The sequence below is a fragment of the Ceratotherium simum genome, chromosome 26, assembly GCF_057802395.1.
Source record: "Ceratotherium simum simum isolate JZ-2026a chromosome 26, ASM5780239v1, whole genome shotgun sequence".
Taxonomy (NCBI): domain Eukaryota; kingdom Metazoa; phylum Chordata; class Mammalia; order Perissodactyla; family Rhinocerotidae; genus Ceratotherium; species Ceratotherium simum.
Genome location: NC_141925.1, coordinates 44,037,432 through 44,050,111, shown reverse-complemented (window position 1 = coordinate 44,050,111; position 12,680 = coordinate 44,037,432). Strand labels below are relative to the sequence as shown.

At 40.7% G+C, this 12,680-nt stretch overlaps 1 protein-coding gene across 9 annotated transcripts in view; it reads right to left on the bottom strand.

Annotated features, from left to right (window-relative positions):
• Positions 1 to 12,680, bottom strand: part of GTF2I (general transcription factor IIi) — a 123,434-nt gene that overhangs the window by 106,761 nt on the left and 3,993 nt on the right. For 2 of the 9 annotated variants that reach the window (XM_087417779.1, XM_087417778.1), the window contains exon 2: positions 10,548 to 10,625. The exons of the other annotated variants lie outside the window; for them this stretch is intronic. The gene's annotated coding sequence lies outside the window, so the exon portion shown is untranslated. The remainder of the gene's footprint in view (positions 1 to 10,547; positions 10,626 to 12,680) is intronic. 9 annotated transcript variants of the gene reach the window in all.

The window sequence follows — 12,680 nt, the reverse complement described above, 5'->3', positions numbered from 1 at the left end:
GGATGTTAGCCCAGGGCCAATCTTCCTTAGCAAAAAGAGGAGGATCGGCAACAGATGTCAGCTGGGGGCTAATCTTCCTCACCAAAAAAAAATTCTTTATTCTTGAAAGATGCTTTCACTGGAATAGAAATCTAGTTTGACAATTATTTTCTTTCAGCACACTGAGGTTCTTTCATTATCTTTTGGCTTCCTTATATTTTGGCTTCCACTGTTGCTGTTCATAAGTCATCTGGAGTCTCTCTTAGAGGTAATCCCCGTCCCCACTCTGCTGTTTTTAAGATGTTTTGTCTTTGGTTTTCTACAGTTTTACTAAGTGTCCAGATACAGATTTCTTTTTATTCAGTATATGTGTCCTTCACCGGGCTTCTTGACTAAGGAGTGGCATCCTTCAGCTGTGGCAAATTCTCAGCTATTACCTCTTCAGGTATGGTCTCTGCCCCATTCTCTATCTCCTATCCTACTGAGACTCAGATTAAATGTCTGTTAGTCCTTAAATCTCTTACCCTCTTCTGCATTTTTCTCACTTTTCCTCTCTGAATGAAACTCTATTTCTCCTGACTTATGTTCCATTTCACTAATTCTTTCTTCACCTGTGCTTATTCCATTGTTAAAACCCCCCATCGGGTTTTTGATTTTGTTTATAATTTTCACTTCTAGAATTTCTACTTGTTGCTACACACATTTTATAGTTTCCTACTCCCTAAAGATTTTCAAGCTTGACATATTTCTTTACTCATAATAAGGGTAGTTGTTTTATAATCTCTGGTAACTCAAAAATCTCAAGACTTTGCGAGTGTGTTCTGTGGTTTCTGGTGGTTCGTACTCACACTCGTGGCACTTATTCCCACGTATGCCTTATTATCTTGTATTGTGTGTTGGTTGGTCACTTTAGATTATAAAATTATTTTAAATTTGAGGCCTAGGATGAAGGCAGATTCTTCCAGGTGTCTGGGAACACGACCTGCCTGGAGTCACCATAATCCAAGTTCAAGGCTTCCAGTTCCTCGGATCACCCAGGAGATGTTAACTCAGACCAGAAATAGGGATGCAGGGTGGTTTACTTCTCAATCACCTTTACTAATTCGAGGTCTCAGCTTATTGAGGGGAAGGGTCTCCTACTTGACCCCTGAATTCGTGCCTCTCACGAAATTTGATTTCTGAGCCTCTCATTCAATAAGGTTTTCAAAACTCAACTTCCTATGGTGAAATTGGCAAATGCCCTCAGGGCAAAAGTGATTCCCACTTCTATTAACTCAGTTCCCATTTTCCTTTTAATATCAGTCTTTTCATATTAGCCCTTCAAAATTCCTCTTATCAACTTTTCAGTAGTTTTACTAAAGTTTTGTTTTATAATTTTAGAACATTCTTATTAATCCCACCAACTCTGGGAACCACACCTTCTAATATTCTTTATTCTCAAAAACAATTTATGAATTGGTCACAACTAATCTTAAGATTGTGAGGTTACAAATCCCCAATGCAAACCAACTCAAGTAAACAAGAGAATTTCTATTGTTTTATTTAATTATTCAGCCTAAAGGTTGCACTGACTCCACACACAGCTAGATCCAACAACAGGAGACATGTCATTAGAGTTCTCTCTACTCCCTCCCTGCAGGCCTCACTTCTCCTTGAGCAGATAGGTTTCCTCCCTAAGACAGAGACAACAGCCACATGCATCTCGAAACTTACCACACACCTGTACTGTGATCCCTGTGCAACAGACTATAGTATCTTCCTACTAGATTTTGCACAAAAGTTCTGGGTGTCTGTGTCACGAGCCTATCCCAAGCCCCACTGCTACGGCTAGTCAAAACATGACTACCTGGGATACACCGTGATTAGCAGTCTAGCTATAACCACATGGAACAGGAAGGTAGGCAGTTACTCAAAAGGCAACCAGGACACTGTCATCAGGAGAAAAAGGATGAGAAAGCCTCCCAGGCACACAAAAAATAATAGCTACCTGAGTCTGCTGTGTCTTCTTTCCCTTTACAATTTCTTTAATTCTTCCAATTCTGAATGTTTCTTGACTTCATCTTTTGTTTCCCTGATTTGATTTTAACTCTCCTTTATGAGTTTCAAAGATGAACTTAATTGGCCTGTTGCTGTTCCATTTCTTTATCTTCTACCCTGGTCGGCTATTGTTTAATAGATGTGATGCCTTCTTTATCTCTCTGAAAACAGACTCCAGCCATTCTTTAAAGTCATCTTGTGTTTCTTGCTGGAGATCCATTTCAGGGATTAGGTTTATCTGTGTCCTTACTGTTCTGATTCTGATCTTCCCCAAAATAAGCCAATAATTAATTCCATATAAATGTTTGCATTTGACCATACTTCTGCTTTTAATTTATTGATCCTTGCTGTTAATGCAAAACAGCAAAATAATAAAAGAATACTTTATAGTGAGTCAAAGAGAGCTCTTGAAGATTTTCACACAGGCCATCATCCCTCTAACAGAAAAACTGAGGTCCTTAATATTTTTGATTGGGCTGATCTCTAAAATATTACTAAATTTTTGTAGGGGAGGAAGACAATTCCTCTACCCTCTAGGTCCTTCTGGCTGGTCTAAGAATTAAATTGACATGAGACAGAATAACAGGAGAAAATCAAATCAAGTTTAATAGCATGTATACATGAAAGAAACCGAGGAAAACTGAGTAACTCGTCAGACTGGCCAGAGCCACCACCTTAAATGCCATCTTCAGCTAAAGACAAAGGAGGATGTTGCGGGTAGTGGTTTGGGCCTTCAAAGGGGAGGAAGGCAATTCACATGGAGATGGAAACGCAAATATTTGTTAGACAACTGTTTGCTGGGCCATCTATAGAGAATGTGGCCCAAGAGATAGAACTTTCATAAAAATGGGCTTATTGGTGTCCTTTTGATCACACATATTTTCATTATACTATAGTTATTTAATGGTATTAGCTCCTTCCTGGAACAGGCCTTCTATCTTAAATTCTTTTAGGCTGTTAGCAGGAAGGTCAAAGTTCCTTTCAGAGTCTTCTGTTCTTAAAAATAATCAAAGCAGTGGCCAGCCTGCGGCCTAGTGGTTAAGCAGTCGTTAAGTTTGGCGGGCTCTGCTTTGGTAGCCTGAGTTTGGTTCCCAGGTACAGACCTACACCACTCATCAGCAGCCATGCTCTGGTGGCAACCCACATACAAAATAGAGGAAGACTGGCAGAGATGTTAGCTCAGGGGTAATCTTCCTCAGCAAACATAATAATAAGGCAAAGAGACACATTTTGGGGTGGCCAATTTTGATCCCCCACATTTTCAACATATTTCTTCTTCAAATTAAGCTTCAGATCAGACTGATTTTGGTTTTTTATTACACTCATGCCCTATTTCTTTGTGTTACCATATTTTGTTATTTTCAACAAATGTCTTCCCATTTCAATCTTAATAACATACAATCTTAGATCAAGAAGAAAATTCAAGATATTTCAGTGCAAACTCTTTGTTCCATTGTTTGATAAATGAGAAGCTAAACCCAGAAAGGTTAGTTGTCTTGCTAAGGTCATATAATAGTTAATTTTATAATAAGCAACTACAATCTGTATCTTCAAATTCCAAATTCCCTCTTTCATAATCAAAGAAAGGCAGGTTAAAAAAAAAAAAGAGCCTGAAATAGACGTCAGCATCATGGTGGAGTGAGCTTTCCCGCAAACTTACCCCCAGATAAGACACAACAAAAAGGACATTCACATACCAACACAGCACACACACGTAACACAAAACGACGTCTGAGAGACCCACGCAGCTGCACATCTGAGAGTGGACGTGCTGGAGCCCCTGGAGGAAGTGGGGAGAGATAAGGAGAAATCCTCCCCTCGGCATCCTATTGGATACTCCAGGACCATGTCACTCCCAGAGAGGGGGGGGCAGGGCAGCCCTCTGTGGGGACACCATAGCTCTCCAAGTTCTCAGCCTGTGGGAAACTCCCACACGGAGGAGTCGGAGCTGTAGTCGGGGTGCCTTCAACATCTGAGCACCCCAGGAGAGCAGACAGCAAGGAAAAAGCAAGAAGCCCCCCCCCAGATCTGGCAGGCAAAAGGGAGAGTGCCTCCCCGCCCCCCACACGCCTGGAGCACCAGCTCAGCCAGTCAGCCAGAGCGCTCCACTTGCAGATCACAGTGGGCTCAGATTACACAGCCCTTGATCCCTACCCAGTGGCGGCAGCTAGAAACTGCAACCAGATATTGTTAGGATGAGGAAAAACAAGCCAACTTCAGCAGGCACAAGGCAAAAATACATCAAATCTCCAGACCTGAAAGAAAATGACAAGCACCCAGAAATCAATACTGACAGCACAGAAATTTATACCTAAACAACAGACAATTCAAAATAGCGATCATAAGGGCCGGCCCTGTGGCTTGGTGGTTAAGTGCGCGCGCTGCGATGCTGGTGGCCCGGGTTCGGATCCCGGGTGCGCATCGAGGCACCACTTCTCCGTCCATCCTGAAGCCGAGTCCCACATACAGCAACTAGAAGGATGTGCAGCTATGACATACAACTACCTACTGGGGCTTTGGGGGGAAAAAATAAAATAAATAAAATCTTAAAAAAAAAAAAAAAATAGCGATCATGAAAAAGTTCAACGAATTATAAGAAAACACAGATAAACTATTCAACAATATCAGGAATTTCTTCACAAAAGACATTGAAACCATGAATAAAAACTAATCAGTATTGCCCTATGATCCAGCCATCCCACTACTGGGAATCTATCCAACGAACCTGAAATCAACAATCCAAAGAGGCTTATGCACCCCTATGTTCATTGCAGCATTATTCACCATAGCCAAGAAGTGGAAGCAACCTAAGTGTCCCTCGATTGAGGATTGGATTAAGAAAATGTGGTATATATATACAATGGAATACTACTCAGCCATAAAAAAAGACAAAATCGTCCCATTTGCAACAACATGGATGGGCCTGGAGCGTATTATGTTAAGTGAAATAAGCCAGAAAGAGAAAGACAAACACTCTATGATCTCACCCATATGTGGAATATAAACCAACACATGACAGAGAAAACTGGACTGTGGTTACCAGGGGCAGTGGGGGTGAGGGGTGGGCACAAGGGGTGAAGGGAGTCATATATATGGTGATGGACAAACAAAAATGTACAACCCAAAATTGCACAATGTTAGAAACCATTAAAACATCAATAACAAAATAAAAAAAAAAACTAATCAGTATTGTTGGAAATGAAAACCACAATGGAGGAGATAAAAGAAAATCTGTATCTTTAAAGAACAGAGCTGACAATACGGAGGAAAGAATTAGCAATATAGAGGACAGGAATGCAGAAATGCTCCAGATGGAGGCGAGAGAACTAAGACTAAAAAGAAATAAAGAAATTCTCCAAGAAATATCTGACTCAATTAGGAAATCCAACATAAGGATTATAGGTATTCCCGAGGAAGGAGAGGGAAAAAAGAACAGAGAGCTTGTTCAAGGAAATAATAGCTGAGAACTTCCCAAATCTGGGGAAAGAGCTGGAAATACCAGTAAATGAAGCCAACAGATCACCTAAATATGTCAACAGGAAAAGGCCCTCTCCAAGGCATACAGTAGTAAAGCTGGCAAAAGTCAATGACAAGGAAACAATATTAAGGGCAGCTAGACAAAAACAAAAAAATAACGTACAAAGGAACTCCCATCAGGCTCTCAGCAGATTCCCCACAGAAACCTTACAGGCTAGCAGAGACTGGAATGATATATTCAAAATTCTGAGAGACAAATCTGTCAGCCAAGAATACTCTATCCAGCGAAAATATCATTCAAATATGATGGAGAAACAATAACTTTCCCAGATAAACAAAAGCTAAGGGAGCTCATGGCCACAAGACCCCCCACTACAAGAAATGCTCAAGAAGGCCCTCACGCCTGAAAAAACAAGAGAGAAAGGAGATACAAAGCTTGGAGCAAGGAGAAATACAGGTAGACAAAATCAGAAAAATATTAGCTCTCTATCAGAATAGGTTAGCAAACACTTAAATACCAAAATCAAAGATCAAAGGAAGGAAAACACCAAAGATAAATACCTCATCACTTTAAACACACACTCACGGGCCGGCTCCGTGGCTTAGCGGTTAGGTGCATGCGCTCTGATGCTGGCGGCCCGGGTTCGGATCCCGGGCACGCCCCAAGGCACCACTTCTCCGTCCAACCCGAGGCCGAGTCCCACGTACAGCAACTAGAAGGATGTGAACCTACGACATACAACTATCTACTGGGGCTTTGGGGGGAAAAAATGAATAAATAAAATCTTTAAACACACACTCACAACACAAGATGGAATAAGTTGTGACAATACTAACTTAGACAGGGAAGAGGAGAGGGATCAAATCGACTTAGTCTAAGGAAATGAGAGGTCATCAGATAATGAACTATCTCATCCAAGAGATTTTTTATACAAACCTCAAGGTAACCAATAAACAAATAATCGTGAGAGAGATATATGATAAATAAAGAGAAAACTAAAGGAGTCATCATACAGAACTACCAAACTGAACTGGTAGGCCAAAACACACGGGAGGAGAAACAAAGGAAATGCAAAAGAACCAGAAAAATAAACGATAAAATAGCAACATTAAGCCCTCATATATCAATAATCACTCTAAATATAAATGGATTGAATTCTCCAATCAAAAGACACAGAGTGTTGGGCTGGCCCCATGGCTTAGCGGTTAAGTGTGCGCGCTCCACTACTGGCAGCCCGGGTTCGGATCCTGGGCGTGCACAGACGCACCGCTTCTCCGGCCATGCTGAGGTCACGTCCCACATACAGCAACTAAAAGGATGTGCAACTATGACATACAACTATCTACTGGGGCTTTGGGGAAATAAATAAATAAATAAAATTATAGCCAAGACGTGGAAGCAACCCAAGTGTCCCTCGACTGATGACTGGATAAAGATGATGTGGTATATATATACCATGGAACACTACTCAGCCATAAAAAAAGACAAAACTGTCCCACTTGCAACAACATGGATGCACCTGGAGAGTATTATGTTAAGTGAAATAAGCCACACAGAGAAAGACAAATACCGCATGATTTCACTCTTATGTGGAATATAAACTAACACACAAACAGAGAGAATTGTATGGTGGTTACCAGGGGGAAGGGGGTTGGGGGGTGGGCACAGGGATAAAGGGACACATTTATACGGTGAATGACAAACAATAATGTACAACTAAAATCTCACAATGTTATAAACTATTAGGAAATCAATAAAAATAAATAAAAACAAAAATAAAGGGGGCCGGCCCCGTGGCTTAGCGGTTAAGTGCACACGCTCCGCTGCTGGCGGCCCAGGTTCAGATCCCGGGCGTGCACCGACGCACTGCTTCTCCAGCCATGCTGAGGCCGCGTCCCACATACATCAACTAGAAGGATGTGCAGCTATGACATACAACTATCTACTGGGGCTTTGGGGGAAAAAAATAAATAAATAAAATCTTTAAATTCTGTTGCCCACCTTCCTTTTTTTTTTGTATGTGAACCACCACCACAGCATGGCCACTGACAGACGAGTGGTGTAGGTCTGCACCCAGGAACCAAACCGAAGCAGAGCACGCTGAACATAACCACTAGGCCCCCAGGGCTGGCCCTGTTTTCCACGTTTAACAGTATTTCAAAATAATTTTCAAAGCATTAAGAATATATGTGTTAAGCTAATTAAAATTTCTCTTACTTTTGCCTTATTTTGTGGGTGTTTAAGTCTCTTGCTGCTTTTGCTGTCACAGGGGTAATGTTAGAACTGGGAGAGCAAAGGACATTATGTAGTAAATTACTGACTACAATTTGTTTCTATTAGCTAAATAAAACTGGAAATGGGCTGTTTTCTTCCTTCCTGCATTTTAAAGAGGAAGCAATTGAAAATTCAGGTTAATTGTGTCCAAAAGCCTAAATACACACTACTTTATCTGAAGACTATCAAATACAACTTTGCTTTTTTTTTTTTTTAATAATTTTATTTATTTATTTTTCCCCTAAAGCCCCAGTAGATAGTTGCATGTCACAGTTGCACATCCTTCCAGCTGCTGTATGTGGGACGCAGCCCCAGCATCGCTGGAGAAGCGGTGCACCAGTGCGCGCCCGGAATCCGAACCCCAGGCCGCCAGCAGCAGAGCGCGCGCACTCAACCCCCAAGCCACGGGGCCGGTCCAAATACAACTTTTCTACAGAATGCCTATCAACCAGTAAATCAATGTCTTTTTTTTTTGGTCAGAAGATTTGCCTTGAGCTAACATCTGTTGCCAATCTTCCTCTTGTTGCTGAGGAAGATTCGCTCTGAGCTAACATCTGTGCCCATCTTCCCCTATTTTGTATGTGGGACACCACCACAGCATGGCTTAACAAGTGGTGTGTCCGTCCACACCCCGGATTTGAACACGTGAACCCTGGGCCACCGAAGCAGAACACATGAACTTAACCACTATACCACCGGCCTGACCCCATAAATCAAGCTCTTTTAATTTGGGTAGTATTTGTTATGGACTGTAAGTCTGTAAACTGGGGGTGGGGGCAGGAGAGGGGTGCGCTCTCATCCCAGCACCAACACAGTGCTTTGCACACAGTGAGCACTCAGCACACATTTGCTGAATTCAAGAAAGAATACAGGGTCCGGCCCAGTGGCGCCAGCGGTTAAGTGTGCACATTCCACGGCAGTGGCCCAGGGTTTGCAAGTTCGGATCCCCGGGCGCGCATCGACACGCTGCTTGTCAAGCCATGCTATGGTGGCGTCCCATATAAAGTAACACACTGCTTGTCGAGCCATGCTATGGTGGCGTCCCATATAAAGTAGAGGAAGATGGGCACAGATGTTAGCTCAGGGCCTGTCTTCCTCAGAAAAAGGAGGAAGATTGGCATCAGATGTTAGCTCAGGGCTGATCTCCCTCACAAAAAAAAAAAAAAAAAAAAGAATGAATACAGGCTTCTGGCTGATTTCCCCCCTCGGTACTAGAACTCAGTTACTCTGAATGCTATCAAATAGGAGATCACTGGCTAGAATGCAGAAGTCATAATTGTACCCCAGGTAATTTTACCTATTTTTCAACCTTGTAGCTATCTTGTTTATAACTACTTAAGTAAAATTAATAAAGACAATGCTCCTCAAATTTATCAGTTAATATCATTATCTATACTTAAAACATTAATATCAGAACTGGAAATTAGCGTAACGTGGTAGTTAAGAGCATAAGCTCCAAATCCAATTGCCCAGGTTTATACTAAAACTGTCCCTTACTATGGTTTTTTGGATTAGTTAACATCTCAAAACTTCATTTTCCTCAACTTTAAAATGGGAATCCTAACAGTGCCTACTTCAGGAGATAGGACTGCTATGAGGATTGAATGCATAGGCTATGCTTACATTTTACAATACTAAATTCTTAATTTCTATCTGTTGAAATAAAGCTGGTAATTCTATCAGTAAACACTAAGTGATCTCACAAGAAGACACAAAATACGTTTGAAGGATTAAGATTTAAAATGATCAGCAACTGTGTCATATTTATACGTAAAACTTTATACTCTCTACACCTCATTTCCAAAAAAATGTTGGGATAGCTAACAAAAATAATTCAATTTCATCTTTTTTTTCAAGCCAGATGAAGGGAAGAATGACAAAATAATAAAACGCAGCTAGGGAAAAAGGAACATCTGCCCAACTGGTGGATCGCAAGTTCAATACTAAGTTTCACAGCAGCCAAAACGACATCCTTGAAAAACAAACAAAAACACCTTATCAGCTATTCAGGAAGACCCACAACTTTTCTTGGCACTATAGTTTAAGAGGAAAGTTCCACAAATGTATAAATTATACTTTTAAATTGACAGTTCAGGGGCCGGCCCCGTGGCTTAGCAGTTGAGTGCGTGCACTCCACTGCTGGCGGCCTGGGGTTCAGATCCCAGGGGCGCACCGATGCACCGTTTCCCTGGCCATGCTGAGGCCGCGTCCCACATAGCAACTAGAAGGATGTGCAACTATGACATACCACTATCTACTGGGGCTCCGGAGGAAAAAAAAAGGAGGACTGGCAATAGATGTTCGCTCAGGGCCTGTCTTCCTCAGCAAAAAAAAAGAAAAGGACTGGCATGGATGTTAGCTCAGGACTGATCTTCCTCACAAAACAAACAAACAAATAAATAAATAAATAGACAGTTCAGATTTTTAAGAAGGAGCAGCTTGCTCCACCAATAGACAAACAATGTGTCCCTTTCACCTTACTCCAAATTTAAAAATTTTTTGGTACTTGAAAAGCCAGATCACTTGTTCTTTTCCTAATTTTGTACAAATTGGAAGAGGAAATGAAAATCAAGTAACTATGATCTAAAAGTTCATCTTTATTTTTAAAAACGTACTGTATGCAGAAGGCAGGCAACAGAATAAAGCTTTCACAAACACCACCCTTGAATCAGGCCCAAGTTCTGGATTCAAGTCCCAGCTCTAACGTTAAAGCTTGACCGTGGGACTCTTGAGCCCCCAATTTACTAGTCAGGAAAAGGACAACAATATCTGTACTCACCTCACAAGGCTGTTATCAGAATGGATTAGGTACCTGATAGAGTGCTTCACCCAAGCGTTCAGTAAACTGAATGAGCATCTAAAAATTTAAACATTAAAATAACTAGTTTTTTAAAAATACATGTATATATTTATATAAACTCTCCAAATCCAAGTCTGATAAGATGAAAATTTCCCAACTCACTGCTTTAATTACCACTGCTAAATAATCTTTTTTCTGATGGGGCAGGAAAATTAATCAGAAAAGTGTCAAAATAAATCACTGCTTTTTCTCCCATTTATTTTTATTTATTTTTCCCAGCTTTTTTGAGATATAATTGACATATTGTATAAATTTAAGGTATACAATAAATCACTGCTCTGAAATATAATACATGCACCTTTTAAAGCACACACGTGCAAGCATAAAAATTTGCTTACATCAAAGCTAATCCTCAAAGATTATGTTTTAAAATTTAAGTTAAAAATGTCACCTTACTCCAAATATCTAAAAAAGTAAACTAGACTGAACATAAAAACTGAACTAAACAATCTTTATCCTGAAGCTCTCAATAAACAATATAATTTGCCGATACCAGTTTTTTCCAAGAAACAGATTGTGTTCTGGGGGCCTCACACAATATCTAACCCACCCAGACAGCCCTCAATATGTTGGATTAGTGGACAAATGAGTACTATTCCAAATGTAATAAGGAATCCTTTCTTCACCAAAGCTTAAAACAAAGAGGATGCATAGTGAACAACAGCTTAAACACTTTGCTCTTATAAAGAAAACTTTTTTTTCTACAGATAAGGCAACAAAAGGAAAAAATTAAGAAAAGTAGACTCAAAAAGTGACTATCTAGTTGGGCAAAGAGACTACCCTACTGTTTTATGACATCCCCTAAGAAAAATTACTCTAAAAGCTTCACAGAAGCAATCAACATGACAAAAACACACAATCAGGAAATAATTATTTTTTTTTTGAGGAAGACTGACCCTGAGCTAACATCTGTGCCAATCTTCCTCTTTTCTTTTTTCTCCCCAAAGCCCCAGTAGACAGCTGTACATCCTAGTTGTAGGTCCTTCTAGTTCTTCTATGTGGGACGCTGCCTCAACATGACTTGATGAGCAGTGAGTAGGTCCGCGCCCAGGATCCGAACTGGCGGTCGGTGCACAGAATGCACAAACTTAACAGCTATGCCACCAGGCTGGCCCCTAGGAAATAATTTTTAACTTTTACATAATAAAAAACACTATTATCTCTAAGAGTGTGTATGCAAATGGAATGAAAACACACACAGCCAATTCTCAAAATTATGGGACACATGCAATCAGAAATCTTCACAGGCTCTGTCTAACCAGGGCTCATTTTAACCCAATACCCTAAACAGGACCAAACTCTTCACTACTCTCCACTTCCACAATTATACCATAAGATACACATATACAGTACTTAAAAAAAAATCATTCCCTTTGCCATACTAGAAAAACAAAAACTTCGAAAATCTAAAAATCACTATAAGGATTAAAAAGGAAGCAAATTCTGACACATCCTACAACATGGATGAACCCTGAGTACATTATGCTGAGTGAAATTAAAAAGTCACTAAGGGACAAATACTGTCCAAATAATTCCACTTATATGAGGTACCAAAAACAGTGAAATTCATAGAGACAGAAGGTAGAATGGTGGGTGCAGGTACTAGGCGAGGCGGGAATGGGGATTATTGTTTAATAGGCAGTTTCAGTTTAAGAAAAGGAAGAAGTCCTGGAGATGGATAGTGTCATGCTTGCGCAACAATGTAACTGTACAAACTGTGCACTTAAAAATGGTTAAAATGTGGGGCAGCCCAGTGGTACAGGGATTAAGTTCAAGTGTTCTGCTTCGGAGGCCCGGGGTTCCCCAGTTCGGACCCTGGCCGTGGACCTACTCAACACTCATCAAGCCATGCTGAGGTGCGTCCCACATAGAAGACCTACAACTCTACAACTGTGATACACAACTACATACTGGGGCTTTGGGGAGAAAAAAGAAAAAGAGGAAGATTTGCAACACATGTTAGCATAGGGCCAATCTCCCCCCCCTCCAAAAAAATGGTTAAAAGGTAAGTTTTGTGTTCTGTATATTTTACAATTTTTTAAAAAAATCACT